Source organism: Pseudophryne corroboree, chromosome 6 (assembly GCF_028390025.1).
Source record: "Pseudophryne corroboree isolate aPseCor3 chromosome 6, aPseCor3.hap2, whole genome shotgun sequence".
NCBI classification, from domain to species: domain Eukaryota; kingdom Metazoa; phylum Chordata; class Amphibia; order Anura; family Myobatrachidae; genus Pseudophryne; species Pseudophryne corroboree.
In genome coordinates this window covers 397,318,055-397,337,586 of record NC_086449.1, presented here as the reverse complement: position 1 = coordinate 397,337,586, position 19,532 = coordinate 397,318,055, and the positions used below count along the sequence as shown (strand labels likewise).

Genomic DNA, 19,532 nt, shown 5'->3' with positions numbered 1-19,532 from the left:
CCATTTTAGTTGCCCTTCTTTGTACTGTCTCTAATGTATTAATATCATTTTCAAGATATGGCCTCCAGAATTGAACACAGTATTCTAGATGAGTCCGTACCAATGAGCTATACAATGACATTATTACTTCTTTCTGCTGCTGATTCATCTCCCAAGCATCTGACTAGCCTTCCTTATTGCTTTGTTATATTGCTTACCTGAAATAGTGACTCCTAGATCTCTTTCCTCCTCAGTAGTTTCCAGTATAGTGCCATTAATACTATATTTAGCCTTTGGATTTTTGAGACCCAAGTGCATGATTTTGCATTTTTTGGCATTAAACTGTAATTGCCACACTCTTGACCATTCCTCTAGACTACCTAGATCCTCAGTCATTTTACCCCACCTGTTGCATACCTTTGTGTCATCTGCAAAAAAGCATACTTTCCCTTTAATGCCATTTGCAATGTCACCAATAAAGATATTAAAAAGCACTGGTCCAAGTCCAGGTCCCTAGGGTACTCCACTGGTAACATTTCCCTTCTATAAATGCACTCCATTTAACTCTCTGTTTTCTATCCAGCAACTAAGATGTTATCTATTCAATAATCCTAGTGTCCAATCCCAAGCTACCAAGTTTATTTCGCAGTCTGTGACAGCCCACTGGGTAGATGTATTGCCTACCGCAGCAAAAACAGCAGCGGCACCAGTAGCAGCATCATGCAAACACCAACTCGTTCCTAGGCAGGCTACGATATGTATCACCACTTTCCGTAAGAGGCACATCAATGAAAACCTCTTACGGAAACTGAGGGACATCATCGCACAATGGCTTACCCCAATTAGACTCTCCTGGGGATTTGTGATATCTGACAATGCCATCAATATTGTGCATGCATTACATCTGGGCAAATTCCAGCACGTCCCATGTTTTGTACATATAATTAATTTGGTGGTGCAGAATTTTTTGAAAAATGACAGGTGCATGCAGGAGATGCTGTCGGTGGCCTGAAAAATTGCGGGCCACTTTTGACATTCAGCCACCACATGCTGAAGACTGGAGCGCCAGCAAACACTCCTGAAACTGCCCTGACATCACTTGACGCAAGAGATGGTAACGAGGTAGAATTCAACACTTTATATGCTTCAGAGGATGGAGGAGCAGCAAAAGGCCATTAAAGCCTATACATCCACCTATGATATAGGCAAAGGAGGGGGAATTCACCTTACTCAAATGCAGTGGAGAATGATTTCCATCTTGTGCAAGGTTCTACAACCCTTCAAACTTGCCACACGTGAAGTCAGTTCAGACATTGCCAACTTGAGTCAGGTCATTCTCCTCACTAGGCTTTTGCAGAAGCAGATGGAGAAATTGAAGGAGGAGCTAAGATGGAGCAATTCCGCAAAGTATATGGGACTTGTGGATGGAGCCCTTCATTCTTTTTGCCAGGATTCAAGGGTGATCAATCTGTTGAAATCAGAGCACTACATTTTGGCCACCGTGCTCGATCCTAGGTTTAAACCCTATGTTGTATCTCTCTTTCCTGCAGACACAAGTCTGCAGAGGTTTAAAAACCTGCTGGTGAGAAAATTGTCAACTCAAGCGGAACGTGACCCGTCAACAGCCCCTACTTCATTTTCTCCTGCAACTGGGGCTGCGAGGAAAAGGATAAGATTTCCTAGCTCACCTGCTGGCAGTGATGCAGGGCAGTCAGGAGTGAGTGCTGACATTTGGTCAGGACTGATGACCTGCCAACGATTACTGACATGTCTACTGTCACTGCGTATGATTCTGTCACCATTGAATGAATGGTGGAGGATTATATGAGTGGAGGATTACATGCCAAGTAGGCATGTCAGAGAGGCCGTATGTATACTGGCAGGAAAAAGAGTCAATTTGGATGCCCTTTCACAATCTGGCTTTATATTACCTAAGTTGCCCCCCCTCCAGTGTGTACTCTGAAAAAGACTGTTTAGTGCCGCTGGTAACCTTGTCAGCGATCGGCGTAGGAGGTTACTTCCACAAAATGTGGAGAAGATGATGTTCATCAAAATGAATTGTAAATTCCTCCGGGAAGACCTTGACCAGCAATTGCCTCCAGAAAGTACACAGGGAACTGTGATGGTGGAATCCAGTGGGGAAGAATTAATACACTGTGAGGAGGAGGATGTACACACTGAAAGGGGTGAGGAATTGAAGGATGAGGATGAGGTCGACATCTTGCCTCTGTAGAGCCAGTTTGTGTAAGGAGAGATTGATTGCTTCTTTTTTGGTGGGGGCCCAAACAAATCAGTCATTTTAGCCACAGTCATGTGGCCAGGGGCGGAACTAGCAGCGTTGCAAGCGGTGCATTGCACCAAGGCCCGCCACTATGAAGGGGCCCACAGCCAGCGGCATCATAATGAGTCATACTGACTCATTACGCACCGCGGGGCTGTGACAATTATTGCCTGGGGTGACGGAGGCAGTAGAGGAAGCCGCAGCGCTGTTGCTGTTTCTTTAATGAAGGGTGATGAGAGTAATCATCACCCTTCAAGTCATCTGCATCACCACTGCAGCCGTATCTCTGATGAGCCATGCCGGAATGCTGAGTGACTGCTGAGACACACCTCCCTCTCCTACCTCTGTTGTGTGTTGTGCGTGCCGTGCCATGCAGTGTGGAAGGTGCAGATGGGTGAAGAGACTGCCTTACCGCTAGAGCCTGCTTACAGAAATACAGTATGTACTTGAATAATATGCTGTGAAACTAATATATATATATATATATATATATATATACTGTATATATATATATATATATATATATATTACACTACATTTATATCAGTATCTCTCTCTATATATGTAAACATAGGTGTTAAATATAAATATATATATATATATATATATATATATATATAACCACAAGAAGCATATGTATAACTTCTACATTCCAGTTTTATGTAAACAACCATCGTCAGGCATGAATAAAACCGAAATGTGAAAGTTATACATGTGCTTCTATTGGTTTGTGCCCCAGAGTGCCCCCGCACCTTTGCTGAATATTGCATTTAAATTGGATGGCACTGGGTCTTTAAAAGAGTGGATGGCAAGGAGTGGCAGTTTTAAGAATATTATAGACAGCTGCCATGTTGCCAGAACCAATAATATACAAGGTTAGCAATATTTTCGGCTTTAAACGCCCATTGTCAGGCAGTACACATAACGTTATGTGTACTGCCTGGCGACGGGCAATTAAAGTACGAATTGCTGCTAACCTGGCATGTTATTTGCTTCGTTGATGGATGCTGCATGGACCACTGGGTGCCGATTTTCAGATGGTATATATATATATAAGCTGAAAACCAGGCACTCTCTCAAGTAGGTAAAAGGTGCATTCCTAGGGTTGGAAACCCATATACCCATATATAGCAGCAATGGTGGAGGTGGCACTAAGAAGTGTTTCCAACATTTCAATACTCAGCCCGTCACGTATATACTATTGCCATAATATCATTAAAACATTGGATTATCTTTGAGTCTCTGTGTGTTTAGTAGTGCTGTGAGTGCTGCCCCACTGCTTTATATTTGTATACTTTTCCAGATTTTTTTTTATGAGACTGAAGGATGTATTGATGTTCACTAATGCTGTCTGTAGTATATGGTGGTGCTAATGCTGTCTGTAGTATACGGTGCTCATTAATGCTGTCTGTAGTATATGAGGGTCAATGATGCTGTCTGTAGTATATGGGGGGTCACAGATGCTGTCTGCAGTATATGGTGCTCAATAATGCTGTCTGTAGTATATGGCAGTGCTAATGCTGTCTGTAGTATATGGTGCTCAATAATGCTGTATGTAGTATATGGCAGTGCTAATGCTCTCTGCAGTATATGGTGCTCAATAATGCTGTCTGTAGTATATGGCGGTGCTAATGTTGTCTGTAGTATACGGAGCTCAATAATGCTGTCTGTAGTATATGAGGGTCACTGATGCTGTCTGTAGTATATGGGGGGGTCACTGATGCTGTCTGTAGTATATGGGGGGGTCACTGATGCTGTCTGTAGTATATGGTGTTTATTTATGCTGTCTATAGTATATGGTGGTGCCAATTCTGTCTGTAGTATATTGTTTATACTGTCTATAGTATATGGTGGTGCCAATTCTATCTGTAGTATATTGTTTATACTGTCTATAGTATATGGTGGTGCCTATTCTGTTTGTAGTATATTGTGCTCAGTAATCCTTTGTGTACTATATTTAGGTCACTAATGCTGTGTACATTGCGGGCACTGATATTGTCTCTATTATATGGCTGCATATAGCTAAAGGGTGATTGCTATCTACTGGTGTAAGGAGACTCCAGGTGACAGAAAGGCCCTTCCCCTCTCCACCCCTCATATCCCAGAGTTCCCAGGTATTCTTCTCTGCCTTCCTCAGGCAGTCCTGCTCTTGCTGCCAGCATTGGTGATCTGACTACGCAATCTCATGATCATCACCAGCACAAAAACCCAGTAAGAGGAGCTGCCCTCAATGTGCTGCAATTCTGGCGTGGGCCCAGTTAAGGAAAGACTCTTCGGAATCTCTGCCCACCCCATTCACACTTCTGCTGTGCCATCTGACCCAATCCCTGTACTGCATACACAGCACACACTCCACACAGGGTATTAGTATTATTCTGATTTTATTGAACACTATTTTGCATTGTACAGTACATAAATAATACTAATGTCCTGTTTTACATGGCCATGTCCCTTTTTTGGGCATGTGCTTTAGTCGCGCGCAAAGTGTCTGTAATTCGGGGTTGGGGGCCCAAAGCATATTGTTGCACCTGGGCCCACCACTCACTAGTTCTGCCACTGCTTGTGGCAGACCCAGTTGCTGAAATGATTGGTTTGTTAAAGTGTGTTTAAGTGTGTTAAAGTGTGTTTAAGTGTTTATTAAAGTGTTAATGTCCTGTTTATACAACATAAGGGTGGGTGGGAGGGCCCAGGGACAATTCCATATTGCACCTCTTTTTCTTCTTTGCATCATTGTGGACTAGTTTTTTGAAGTGCCATCCTGTCTGACACTGCCGTACAACTCCAGGGGTACTGCCGTATAAGTCCAGGGGTTCTGCCGTTTTCTCTGACGTCCTAGTGGATGCTGGGGACTCCGTCAGGACCATGGGGATATAGCGGCTCCGCAGGAGACAGGGCACAATAATAAAAGCTTTAGGATCAGGTGGTGTGCACTGGCTCCTCCCCCTATGACCCTCCTCCAAGCCTCAGTTAGATTTTTGTGCCCGACGAGAAGGGTGCAATTTAGGTGGCTCTCCTGAGCTGCTTAGAATAAAAGTTTAAGTTAGGTTTTTTATTTTCAGTGAGTCCTGCTGGCAACAGGCTCACTGCTACGAGGGACTTAGGGGAGAGAAGAAAACTCACCTGCGTGCAGGATGGATTTGCTTCTTAGGCTACTGGACACCATTAGCTCCAGAGGGAGTCGGAACACAGGTCTCACCCTGGGGTTCGTCCCGGAGCCGTGCCGCCGACCCCCCTTGCAGATGCCGAAGTTGAAGAGGTCCAGAGGTCCAGAAACAGGCGGCAGAAGACTTTCAGTCTTCATAAGGTAGCGCACAGCACTGCAGCTGTGCGCCATTGTTGTCAGCACACTTCACCAACAGTCACCAACTGTCACTGAGGGTGCAGGGCGCTGGGGGGGGCGCCCTGGGCAGCAATGTATAATACCTTTTTATGGCTAAAATACATCACATATAGCCCTTGAGGCTATATGGATGTATTTAACCCCTGCCAGATCTCACAAACTCCGGGAGAAGAGCCCGCCGAAAAGGGGGCGGGGCCTATTCTCCTCAGCACACGGCGCCATTTTCCTGCTCAGCTCTGCTGTGAGGAAGGCTCCCAGGCTCTCCCCTGCACTGCACTACAGAAACAGGGTTAAAACAGAGAGGGGGGGCACTTATTTGGCGATATGATTACATATATAAAAATGCTATAAGGGAAAACACTTGTATAAGGGGTTGTCCCTGTATAATTATAGCGTTTTTGGTGTGTGCTGGCAAACTCTCCCTCTGTCTCCCCAAAGGGCTAGTGGGGTCCTGTCCTCTGTCAGAGCATTCCCTGTGTGTGTGCTGTGTGTCGGTACGTGTGTGTCGACATGTAGGAGGACGATGTTGGTGAGGAGGCGGAGCAAATTGCCTGTATTGGTGATGTCACTCTCTAGGGAGTCGACACTGGAATGGATGGCTTATTTAGGAATTACGTGATAATGTCAACACGCTGCAAGGTCGGTTGACGACATGAGACGGCCGGCAAACAAATTAGTACCTGTCCAGGCGTCTCAGACACCGTCAGGGGCTTGTAAAAACGCCCATTTACCTCAGTCGGTCGACACAGACACAGACACGGACACTGACTCCAGTGTCGACGGTGAAGAAACAAACGTATTTTCCTTTAGGGCCACACGTTTCATGTTAAGGGCAATGAAGGAGGTGTTACATATTTCTGATACTACAAGTACCACAAATAAGGGTATTATGTAGGGTGTGAATAAACTACTTGTAGTTTTTCCTGAATCAGATAAATTAAATGAAGTGTGTGATGATACGTGGGTTTCCTCCGATAGAAAATTATTGGCGGTATACCCTTTCCCGCCAGAAGTTAGGGCGAGTTGGGAAACACACCTTAGGGTGAATAAGGCGCTCACACGCTTATAAAAACAAGTGGCGTTACCGTCTCCAGATACGGCAGCCCTCAAGGAGCCAGCTGATAGGAAGCTGAAAAATATCCTAAAAGTATATACACATATACTGGTGTTATACTACGACCAGCAATCGCCTCAGCCTGGATGTGCAGCGCTGAGGGGGCTTGGTCGGATTTCCTGACTGAAAATATTGATACCCTTGACAGGGACAAGATTTTATTGACTATAGAGCATTTTAAGGATGCATTTCTATATATGCGAGATGCGCAGAGGGATATTTGCATTCTGGCATCAAGAGTAAATGTGATGTCCATATCTGCCAGACGACAGTGGTCAGGTGATGCAGATTCCAGACGGCACATGGAAGTATTGCCGTATAAAGGGGCGGTCCATCGGACCTGGTGGCCATGGCAACAGCTGAAAAATCCACCTTTTGTTACCCCAAGTCACATCTCAGCAGAAAAGGACACAGTCTTTTCAGTCTCAGTCCTTTCGTCCCCATAAGGGCAGGCGGGCAAAAGGGCCAGTCATATCTGCCCAGGGGTAGAGGAAAGGGAAGAAGACTGCAGCAGGCAGCCCATTCCCAGGAACAGAAGCCCTCCACAGCTTCTGCCAAGTCCGCAGCATTACGCTGGGGCCGTACAAGCGGACTCAGGTGCGGTAGGGGGTCATCTCAAGAGTTTCAGCACGCAGTGGGCTCACTCACAAGTGGACTCCTGGATCCTACACGTAGTATCCCAGGTGTACATTGGAAATTCGAGACGTCTCCCCCTCACAAGTTCCTGAAGTCTGCTTTACCAACGTCTCCCTCCGACAGGGAGGCAGTATTGGGAACAATTCACAGGCTGTATTCCCAGCAGGTGATAATCAAAGTACCCCTTCTACAACAAGGGAAGGGGTATTATTCCACACTATATTGTGGTATTGAAGCCAGACGGCTAGGTGAGATCTGAAATATTTGAACACTTACATACAAGCGTTCAAATCAAGATGGAGTCACTCAGAGCAGTGATAGCGAACCAGGAAGAAGGGGACGATATGGTGTCACTGGATATCAGGGACGCTTACCTACATGTCCAAATTTGCCCTTCTCACCAAGGGTACCTCAGGTTCGTGGTACAGAACTGTCACTATCAGTTCAGACGCTGCCGTTTGGATTGTCCACGGCACCCCGGGTCTTTACCAAGGTAATGGCCGAAATGATGATTCTTCTTAAAAGAAATATGGACGCTTTCCTGATAAGGGCAAGGTCCAGAGAACAGTTGGAGGTCGGAGTAGCACTATCTTAAGTAGTTCTACGACAGCACGAGTGGATTCTAAATATTCCAAAATCGCAGTTTTTTCCGACGACACGTCTACTGTTCCTAGGGATGATTCTGGACACAGTCCAGAAAAGGATGTTTTCTCCCGGAGAAGAAAGCCAGGGAGTTATCCGAGCTAGTCAGGAACCTCCTAAAACCAGGAAAAGTATCAGTGCATCATTGCACAAGGATCCTGTGAAAAATGGTGGTTTCTTACAAAGCGATCCCATTCGGTAGATTTCACGCAAGAACCTTTACGTGGGATCTGCTGGAAAAATGGTCCGGATCGCATCTTCAGATGCATCAGCGGATAACCCTGTCTCCAAGGACAAGGGTGTTTCTTCTGCGGTGGCTGCAGAGTGCTCATCTATGAAAGGGCCGCAGATTCGGCATTCAGGACTGGGTCCTGGTGACCACGGATGCCAGCCTGAGTGGCTGGGGAGCAGTCACACAAGGAAAAAATTTCCAGAGAGTGTGATCGAGTCTGGAGACTTCTCTCCACATAAATATACTGGAGCTAAGGGCAATGTCACTGTGATGGGTCGTTTCCTACATTTCCTGAAAACAGGACTGTCTATGGGCCTAAAATTAGGGTCCATTAAGGTTCAAATTTCGGCCCTGTCGAATTTCTTCCAGAAAGAACTGGCTTTAGTGCCTGACGTTCAGATGTTTGTAAAAGGGGTACTGCATATACAGCCTCCTTTTGTGCCCCAGTGGCACCTTGGGATCTCAATGTTGTTTTGAGTTTCCTAAAGTCACATTTGGTTTGAACCACTCACCACTGTGGACTTAAAATATCTCACATGGAAGGTGACGATGCTATTAGCCCTGGCTTCAGCCAGGCGTGTGTTAGAATTGGCGGCTTTATCATATATAAAGCCCTTACTTAATTTTTCATTCTGACAGGGCAGAATTGAGGACTCGCCCTCAATTTCTCCTTAAGGTGTTTTCTGTTTTTCACATGAACCAACCTATTGTGGTACCTGCGGGTACTAGGGACTTGGAGGACTCCAAGTTACTTGACGTTGTCAGGGCCCTGAAAAATATGTTTCCAGGAAGGCTGGAGTCAGAAAATCTGACTCGCTGTTTAGCCTGTATGCACCCAACAAGATGGGTGCTCCTGCTTCTAAGCAGACGATTGCTCGCTGGATTTGTAATACAATTCAGTTTACACATTCTGTGGCAGGCCTGCCACAGCCAAAATCGGTAAAAGCCCATTCCAAAAGGAAGGGGGCTCATCTTGGGCGACTGCCCGAGGGGTCTCGGATTTACAACTTTGCCGAGCAGTTACTTGGTCAGGGGAAAACACGTTTGCTAAATTCTACAAATTTGATACCCTGGCTGAGGAGGACATGGAGTTCTCTCATTCGGTGCTGCAGGGTCATCCGCACTCTCCCGCCCGTTTGGGAGCTTTGGTATAATCCCCATGGCCCTGACGGAGTCCCCAGCATCCACTAGGACGTCAGAGAAAATAAGATTTTACTTACCGATAAATCTATTTCTCGTAGTCCGTAGTGGATGCTGGGCGCCCATCCAAAGTGCGGATTGTCTGCAATACTTGTACACAGTTATTGTTACAAAAATCGGGTTATTCTTGTTGTGAGCCATCTTTTCCGAGGCTCCTTCGTTGTTATCATACTGTTAACTGGGTTCAGATCACAGGTTGTACGGTGTGATTGGTGTGGCTGGTATGAGTCTTACCCGGGATTCAATATCCTTCCTTATTATGCACGCTCGTCCGGGCACAGTATCCTAACTGAGGCTTGGAGGAGGGTCATAGGGGGAGGAGCCAGTGCACACCACCTGATCCTAAAGCTTTTATTATTGTGCCCTGTCTCCTGCGGAGCCGCTATATCCCCATGGTCCTGACGGAGTCCCCAGCATCCACTACGGACTACGAGAAATAGATTTATCGGTAAGTAAAATCTTATTTAAGTCCAGTCCAGTGGTGCTGTCTTGTGCTGCATCAGTCCAGTGGTAGTGTCCTGTGCTGTATATTATTTACTCCAAATAAAAGGGTTATACACATTACTTATATTATTATCCAAATAATTTTTACAGTGTTTGCCCTGTGTGGTGTAGGGGTACGCTCGCCTGTGCTGCATATTATTATAATAGCACCAAATAAAAGGGTTATTATTATCCAAATTAATTTTACAGGCTTTTCCGTGTGTGTGGTTTAGGGGTACGCTCTCCTGTGCTGTGTGTGTAGTTTAGGGGTACGCTCTCCTGTGCCACCAATATTGTGCGTGTATTACATCTGGGCAAATTCCAGCACGTCCCATGTTGTTTATGCCAAACACTTGTGTCACTTAGCTTAGTCATACAGCTACCTCATTGCACCTCTTTTTCTTCTTTGCATGATGTGCTGTTTGGGGCCTAGTTTTTTTAAGTGCCATCCTGTCTGCAACTGCAGTGCCACTCCTAGATGGGCCAGGTGTTTGTGCCACACATTTGTGTTGCTTAACTTAGTCATCCAGCCACCTCGGTGCAACCTTTTGGCCTAAAAACAATATTGTGAGGTGTGAGGTGTTCAGAATAGAGTGGAAATGAGTGTAAATGAATGTTATTGAGGTTAATAATACCGTAGGATCAAAATTACCCCCAAATTATGTGATTTTAGCTGTTTTATGTTTTTTTAAAAATCATACAGATCCAAAACCAAAACCAAAACACAAAAGGGTGGTTTTGGCAAAACCAATCCAGATCCAAAACACTAGAGATGAGCGCCGGAAATTTTTCGGGTTTTGTGTTTTGGTTTTGGGTTCGGTTCCGCGGCCGTGTTTTGGGTTCGACCGCGTTTTGGCAAAACCTCACCGAATTTTTTTTGTCGGATTCGGGTGTGTTTTGGATTCGGGTGTTTTTTTCAAAAAACACTAAAAAACAGCTTAAATCATAGAATTTGGGGGTCATTTTGATCCCAAAGTATTATTAACCTCAAAAACCATAATTTACACTCATTTTCAGTCTATTCTGAATACCTCACACCTCACAATATTATTTTTAGTCCTAAAATTTGCACCTAGGTCGCTGGATGACTAAGCTAAGCGACCCTAGTGGCCGACACAAACACCGGGCCCATCTAGGAGTGTCACTGCAGTGTCACGCAGGATGTCCCTTCCAAAAAACCCTCGCCAAACAGCACATGACGCAAAGAAAAAAAGAGGCGCAATGAGGTAGCTGTGTGAGTAAGATAAGCGACCCTAGTGGCCGACACAAACACCGGGCCCATCTAGGAGTGTCACTGCAGTGTCACGCAGGATGTCCCTTCCAAAAAACCCTCCCCAAACAGCACATGACGCAAAGAAAAAAAGAGGCGCAATGAGGTAGCTGTGTGAGTAAGATAAGCGACCCTAGTGGCCGACACAAACACCGGGCCCATCTAGGAGTGTCACTGCAGTGTCACGCAGGATGTCCCTTCCAAAAAACCCTCTCCAAACAGCACATGACGCAAAGAAAAAAAGAGGCGCAATGAGGTAGCAGTGTGAGTAAGATAAGCGACCCTAGTGGCCGACACAAACACCGGGCCCATCTAGGAGTGTCACTGCAGTGTCACGCAGGATGTCCCTTCCAAAAAACCCTCCCCAAACAGCACATGACGCAAATAAAAAAAGAGGCGCAATGAGGTAGCTGTGTGAGTAAGATAAGCGACCCTAGTGGCCGACACAAACACCGGGCCCATCTAGGAGTGTCACTGCAGTGTCACGCAGGATGTCCCTTCCAAAAAACCCTCCCCAAACAGCACATGACGCAAAGAAAAAAAGAGGCGCAATGAGGTAGCTGTGTGAGTAAGATAAGCGACCCTAGTGGCCGACACAAACACCGGGCCCATGTAGGAGTGGCACTGCAGTGTCACGCAGGATGTCCCTTCCAAAAAACCCTCCCCAAACAGCACATGACGCAAAGAAAAATTAAAGAAAAAAGAGGTGCAAGATGGAATTGTCCTTGGGCCCTCCCACCCACCCTTATGTTGTATAAACAGGACATGCACACTTTAACCAACCCATCATTTCAGTGACAGGGTCTGCCACACGACTGTGACTGAAATGACGGGTTGGTTTGGACCCCCACCAAAAAAGAAGCAATTAATCTCTCCTTGCACAAACTGGCTCTACAGAGGCAAGATGTCCACCTCATCATCATCCTCCGATATATCACCGTGTACATCCCCCTCCTCAAAGATTATCAATTCGTCCCCACTGGAATCCACCATCTCAGCTCCCTGTGTACTTTGTGGAGGCAATTGCTGCTGGTCAATGTCTCCACGGAGGAATTGATTATAATTCATTTTAATGAACATCATCTTCTCCACATTTTCTGGATGTAACCTCGTACGCCGATTGCTGACAAGGTGAGCGGCGGCACTAAACACTCTTTCGGAGTACACACTTGTGGGAGGGCAACTTAGGTAGAATAAAGCCAGTTTGTGCAAGGGCCTCCAAATTGCCTCTTTTTCCTGCCAGTATAAGTACGGACTGTGTGACGTGCCTACTTGAATGCGGTCACTCATATAATCCTCCACCATTCTTTCAATGGTGAGAGAATCATATGCAGTGACAGTAGACGACATGTCCGTAATCGTTGTCAGGTCCTTCAGTCCGGACCAGATGTCAGCATCAGCAGTCGCTCCAGACTGCCCTGCATCACCGCCAGCGGGTGGGCTCGGAATTCTGAGCCTTTTCCTCGCACCCCCAGTTGCGGGAGAATGTGAAGGAGGAGATGTTGACAGGTCGCGTTCCGCTTGACTTGACAATTTTCTCACCAGCAGGTCTTTCAACCCCAGCAGACTTGTGTCTGCCGGAAAGAGAGATCCAAGGTAGGCTTTAAATCTAGGATCGAGCACGGTGGCCAAAATGTAGTGCTCTGATTTCAACAGATTGACCACCCGTGAATCCTTGTTAAGCGAATTAAGGGCTCCATCCACAAGTCCCACATGCCTAGCGGAATCGCTCCGTGTTAGCTCCTCCTTCAATGTCTCCAGCTTCTTCTGCAAAAGCCTGATGAGGGGAATGACCTGACTCAGGCTGGCAGTGTCTGAACTGACTTCACGTGTGGCAAGTTCAAAGGGCATCAGAACCTTGCACAACGTTGAAATCATTCTCCACTGCGCTTGAGACAGGTGCATTCCACCTCCTATATCGTGCTCAATTGTATAGGCTTGAATGGCCTTTTGCTGCTCCTCCAACCTCTGAAGCATATAGAGGGTTGAATTCCACCTCGTTACCACTTCTTGCTTCAGATGATGGCAGGGCAGGTTCAGTAGTTTTTGGTGGTGCTCCAGTCTTCTGTACGTGGTGCCTGTACGCCGAAAGTGTCCCGCAATTCTTCTGGCCACCGACAGCATCTCTTGCACGCCCCTGTCGTTTTTTAAAAAATTCTGCACCACCAAATTCAAGGTATGTGCAAAACATGGGACGTGCTGGAATTTGCCCATATTTAATGCACACACAATATTGCTGGCGTTGTCCGATGCCACAAATCCACAGGAGAGTCCAATTGGGGTAAGCCATTCCGCGATGATCTTCCTCAGTTGCCGTAAGAGGTTTTCAGCTGTGTGCGTATTCTGGAAAGCGGTGATACAAAGCGTAGCCTGCCTAGGAAAGAGTTGGCGTTTGCGAGATGCTGCTACTGGTGCCGCCGCTGCTGTTCTTGCGGCGGGAGTCCATACATCTACCCAGTGGGCTGTCACAGTCATATAGTCCTGACCCTGCCCTGCTCCACTTGTCCACATGTCCGTGGTTAAGTGGACATTGGGTACAGCTGCATTTTTTAGGACACTGGTGAGTCTTTTTCTGAGGTCTGTGTACATTTTCGGTATCGCCTGCCTAGAGAAGTGGAACCTAGATGGTATTTGGTAACGGGGGCACACTACCTCAAGAAATTGTGTAGTTCCCTGTGAACTAACGGCGGATACCGGACGCACGTCTAACACCAACATAGTTGTCAAGGCCTCAGTTATCCGCTTTGCAGCAGGATTACTGCTGTGATATTTCATCTTCCTCGCAAAGGACTGTTGGACAGTCAATTGCTTACTGGAAGTAGTACAAGTGGTCTTCCGACTTCCCCTCTGGGATGACCATCGACTCCCAGCAGCAACAACAGCAGCGCCAGCAGCAGTAGGCGTTACACTCAAGGATGCATCGGAGGAATCCCAGGCAGGAGAGGAATCGTCAGAATTGCCAGTGACATGGCCTGCAGGACTATTGGCATTCCTGGGGAAGGAGGAAATTGACACTGAGGGAGTTGGTGGGGTGGTTTGCGTGAGCTTGGTTACAAGAGGAAGGGATTTACTGGTCAGTGGACTGCTTCCGCTGTCACCCAAAGTTTTTGAACTTGTCACTGACTTATTATGAATGCGCTGCAGGTGACGTATAATGGAGGATGTTCCGAGGTGGTTAACGCCCTTACCCCTACTTATTACAGCTTGACAAAGGCAACACACGGCTTGACACCTGTTGTCCGCTTTTCTGTTGAAATACCTCCACACTGAAGAGCTGATTTTTTTGGTATTTTCACCAGGCATGTCAACGGCCATATTCCTCCCACGGACAACAGGTGTCTCCCCGGGTGCCTGACTTAAACAAACCACCTCACCATCAGAATCCTCCTGGTCAATTTCCTCCCCAGCGCCAGCAACACCCATATCCTCCTCATCCTGGTGTACTTCAACACTGACATCTTCAATCTGACTATCAGGAACTGGACTGCGGGTGCTCCTTCCAGCACTTGCAGGGGGCGTGCAAATGGTGGAAGGCGCATGCTCTTCACGTCCAGTGTTGGGAAGGTCAGGCATCGCAACCGACACAATTGGACTCTCCTTGTGGATTTGGGATTTCGAAGAACGCACAGTTCTTTGCGGTGCTTTTGCCAGCTTGAGTCTTTTCAGTTTTCTAGCGAGAGGCTGAGTGCTTCCATCCTCATGTGAAGCTGAACCACTAGCCATGAACATAGGCCAGGGCCTCAGCCGTTCCTTGCCACTCCGTGTGGTAAATGGCATATTGGCAAGTTTACGCTTCTCCTCCGACAATTTTATTTTAGGTTTTGGAGTCCTTTTTTTACTGATATTTGGTGTTTTGGATTTGACATGCTCTGTACTATGACATTGGGCATCGGCCTTGGCAGACGACGTTGCTGGCATTTCATCGTCTCGGCCATGACTAGTGGCAGCAGCTTCAGCACGAGGTGGAAGTGGATCTTGATCTTTCCCTAATTTTGGAACCTCAACATTTTTGTTCTCCATATTTTAATAGGCACAACTAAAAGGCACCTCAGGTAAACAATGGAGATGGATGGATACTAGTATACTTATGGATGGACTGCCGAGTGCCGACACAGAGGTAGCTACAGCCGTGGACTACCGTACTGTGTCTGCTGCTAATATAGACTGGATGATAATGAGATGAAATCAATATATATATATGTATGTATATATAATATCACTAGTACTGCAGCCGGACAGGTAGATAATATTTTTATTAGGTAATGATGACTGATGACGGACCTGCTGGACACTGTCAGCTCAGCAGCACCGCAGACTGCTACAGTAAGCTACTATACTATAGTAGTATGTACAAAGAAGAAAGAAAAAAAAAACCACGGGTAGGTGGTATACAATTATGGATGGACTGCCGAGTGCCGACACAGAGGTAGCTACAGCCGTGGACTAACGTACTGTGTCTGCTGCTAATATAGACTGGATGATTGATAATGAGATGAAATCAATATATATATGTATGTATATATAATATCACTAGTACTGCAGCCGGACAGGTAGATAATATATTTATTAGGTAATGATGACTGATGACGGACCTGCTGGACACTGTCAGCTCAGCAGCACCGCAGACTGCTACAGTAAGCTACTATACTATAGTAGTATGTACAAAGAAGAAAGAAAAAAAAAAAGCAAGGGTAGGTGGTATACAATTATGGATGGACTGCCGAGTGCCGACACAGAGGTAGCTACAGCCGTGGACTAACGTACTGTGTCTGCTGCTAATATAGACTGGATGATTGATAATGAGATGAAATCAATATATATATGTATGTATATATAATATCACTAGTACTGCAGCCGGACAGGTAGATAATATATTTATTAGGTAATGATGACTGATGACGGACCTGCTGGACACTGTCAGCTCAGCAGCACCGCAGACTGCTACAGTAAGCTACTATACTATAGTAGTATGTACAAGGAAGAAAGAAAAAAAAAAAACCACGGGTAGGTGGTATACAATTATGGATGGACTGCTGAGTGCCGACACAGAGGTAGCTACAGCCGTGGACTAACGTACTGTGTCTGCTGCTAATATAGACTGGATGATTGATAATGAGATGAAATCAATATATATATGTATGTATATATAATATCACTAGTACTGCAGCCGGACAGGTAGATAATATATTTATTAGGTAATGATGACTGATGACGGACCTGCTGGACACTGTCAGCTCAGCAGCACCGCAGACTGCTACAGTAAGCTACTATACTCTATAGTAGTATGTACAAAGAAGAAAGAAAAAAAAAAAACCACGGGTAGGTGGTATACAATTATGGATGGACTGCCGAGTGCCGACACAGAGGTAGCTACAGCCGTGGACTAACGTACTGTGTCTGCTGCTAATATAGACTGGATGATTGATAATGAGATGAAATCAATATATATATGTATGTATATATAATATCACTAGTACTGCAGCCGGACAGGTAGATAATATATTTATTAGGTAATGATGACTGATGACGGACCTGCTGGACACTGTCAGCTCAGCAGCACCGCAGACTGCTACAGTAAGCTACTATACTATAGTAGTATGTACAAAGAAGAAAGAAAAAAAAAAACCACGGGTAGGTGGTATACAATTATGGATGGACTGCCGAGTGCCGACACAGAGGTAGCTACAGCCGTGGACTAACGTACTGTGTCTGCTGCTAATATAGACTGGATGATTGATAATGAGATGAAATCAATATATATATGTATGTATATATAATATCACTAGTACTGCAGCCGGACAGGTAGATAATATATTTATTAGGTAATGATGACTGATGACGGACCTGCTGGACACTGTCAGCTCAGCAGCACCGCAGACTGCTACAGTAAGCTACTATACTCTATAGTAGTATGTACAAAGAAGAAAGAAAAAAAAAAAACCACGGGTAGGTGGTATACAATTATGGATGGACTGCCGAGTGCCGACACAGAGGTAGCTACAGCCGTGGACTAACGTACTGTGTCTGCTGCTAATATAGAGTCTAGACTGGATGATAAATTATTGATAATGAGATGAAATCAATATAATATCACTAGTACTGCAGCCGGACAGGTACTATATATATTTATTATGTAATGACTGATGACGGACCTGCTGGACACTGTCAGGTCAGCACAGCACCGCAGACTGCTACAGTAAGCTACTATAGTAGTATGTATAAAGAAGAATGAAAGAAAAAAAAAACACGGGTAGGTGGTATACAATATTATATATATATATATATATATATATATATATATATATTATATACAATTATATATATATATATATATATATATTAAACTGGTGGTGATTGATTATTAAACTGGTGGTCACTTCAGGTCACGTTGCAACTTGCAACTAGTACTCCGAGGCCTAAGCAGACAATCACAAAATATATTATTATTATACTGGTGGTCAGTGTGGTCACAACAATGGCAGTGTGGCACTGACTCTGGCAGCAAAAGTGTGCACTGTACGTTATATGTACTCCTGAGTCCTGCTCTCAGACTCTAACTGCTCCCCACTGTCAGTGTCTCCCCCACAAGTCAGATAATACACTTACAGTCACACTATCTAATCTATAAATATCACTTCAGCAAGTAGTATAGTAGTATACAGTATAGTAGTACTCCTCCTAATAATGCTCCCCAAAATACTGTGTCTCTCTCTTTTCTAAACGGAGAGGACGCCAGCCACGTCCTCTCCCTATGACTCTCAATGCACGTGTGAAAATGGCGGCGACGCGCGGCTCCTTATATAGAATCCGAGTCTCGCGATAGAATCCGAGCCTCGCGAGAATCCGACAGCGTGATGATGACGTTCGGGCGCGCTCGGGTTAGCCGAGCAAGGCGGGAAGATCCGAGCCTGCTCGGACCCGTGTAAAAAACCTGAAGTTCGGGCGGGTTCGGATTCAGAGGAACCGAACCCGCTCATCTCTACAAAACACGAGCATGGAACCGGAACCAAAACCAAAACACGAAACACGAATAGTGCCTGCCGCACATCTCTAATAAAAATATCTGATAGTTTGTTTCAGAGTTCTGCAAAGTGGTCATCAAAAGGCAAATCTTGGCTAGTACCCAGAATGAGGCTTATATAATATGATATTTATGTGATCACAACATTTCCCCAACACAGCGATACTAAGGGGAACATGGAATCCCTGTGGTGACCTATATTTACTTAATTACTAGTTGAACTACCTGTACTAGTTGAAATGAAGACTGTTCCATTTTTGTTACTATTTCTTCAGAATAGATGACCTTTAAAATATGCCTTTCAGGAAAACCAATCTTTTTTACTCATTCTCAATGGAAATATTACAGAAATTCTAATATTGATCTTAGTTTGACTATTAAATTGCTATCCACAGGAACACTCTGCAATATTTGACTTTCGATGCACTGCATGAACAGAAACGTTTCATGCATAGGCAAAATAAGCTACTTGATTAACTGAGCAGCTTATCTATATTTATGATCATAATAACAGTATCCATGAGTGACAGCAAATACTAAATGTACACTACATGGCACTGCTAACACTATAAATTGCCACTACCATTGCAGAATAAGAATATGTATTTTAATCATGTATTTTAAATATTTTACAACAGGTCTCTCGCACAATGATAAACATGGTTAATTTTGGTTAATAGCTAAAAACTTAAAATGAACATGTCAAATAACACCCAGGTCTCTTTCTTCTGTATTTGTAATTAAGTATACTTAATGACTATTTTTGTTGTGTGTTGATTTGGGAGTTTACAAATTAATTCTCAACTTTGGAGATTAGTTTAAGGACATTTTGTTCAAATAACACCTCCTCCATATATAGAGAGGTAAAGACCATTATGCCAAACATATCTTTTAATAATCTATTTATTTAATACAGAGGATGACTGAAAACAACACAAGATATAAGCAGTACAAGACATAGTGACAGCATCAATAATGCAAATATAGAACATCCTATGACAAGGTATGTCTTAACAGATACACAGCCACAAGGCTAGCCTACTATGGTGAGATATGGGCAAACAAAGGTCCCTTTTCACAATATATCATACCTCCCAACTTTTGGGAAAGATAGAACAGAACCTATGTGCCTAACAAAGGTGAACACTGGAAGAGGTATGGCCTCACAACAAGGTGCATGGCTTTGCAGAAAAAGATTTGCACCCTGCACCCCCATACATTGGCCACCACAGGAAAAAAAAAACACAATGCCCCCAAATAAAAAACACTAACCCACACAGAAATAAAAAAAACACTGACTTCCACAGCAAAATAAATAATACATATTGGGCCCA

General features: G+C 44.9%; 1 long non-coding RNA gene across 1 annotated transcript in view; it reads left to right on the top strand.

The window, feature by feature from the left end:
• Nucleotides 1–19,197, top strand: part of LOC134935323 (uncharacterized) — a 121,470-nt gene extending 102,273 nt beyond the window's left edge. The window contains exon 3 of the long non-coding RNA XR_010180057.1: nucleotides 19,115–19,197. This is a non-coding gene — a long non-coding RNA (uncharacterized LOC134935323). The remainder of the gene's footprint in view (nucleotides 1–19,114) is intronic.
• The last annotated feature ends 335 nt before the right edge of the window (nucleotides 19,198–19,532 follow it).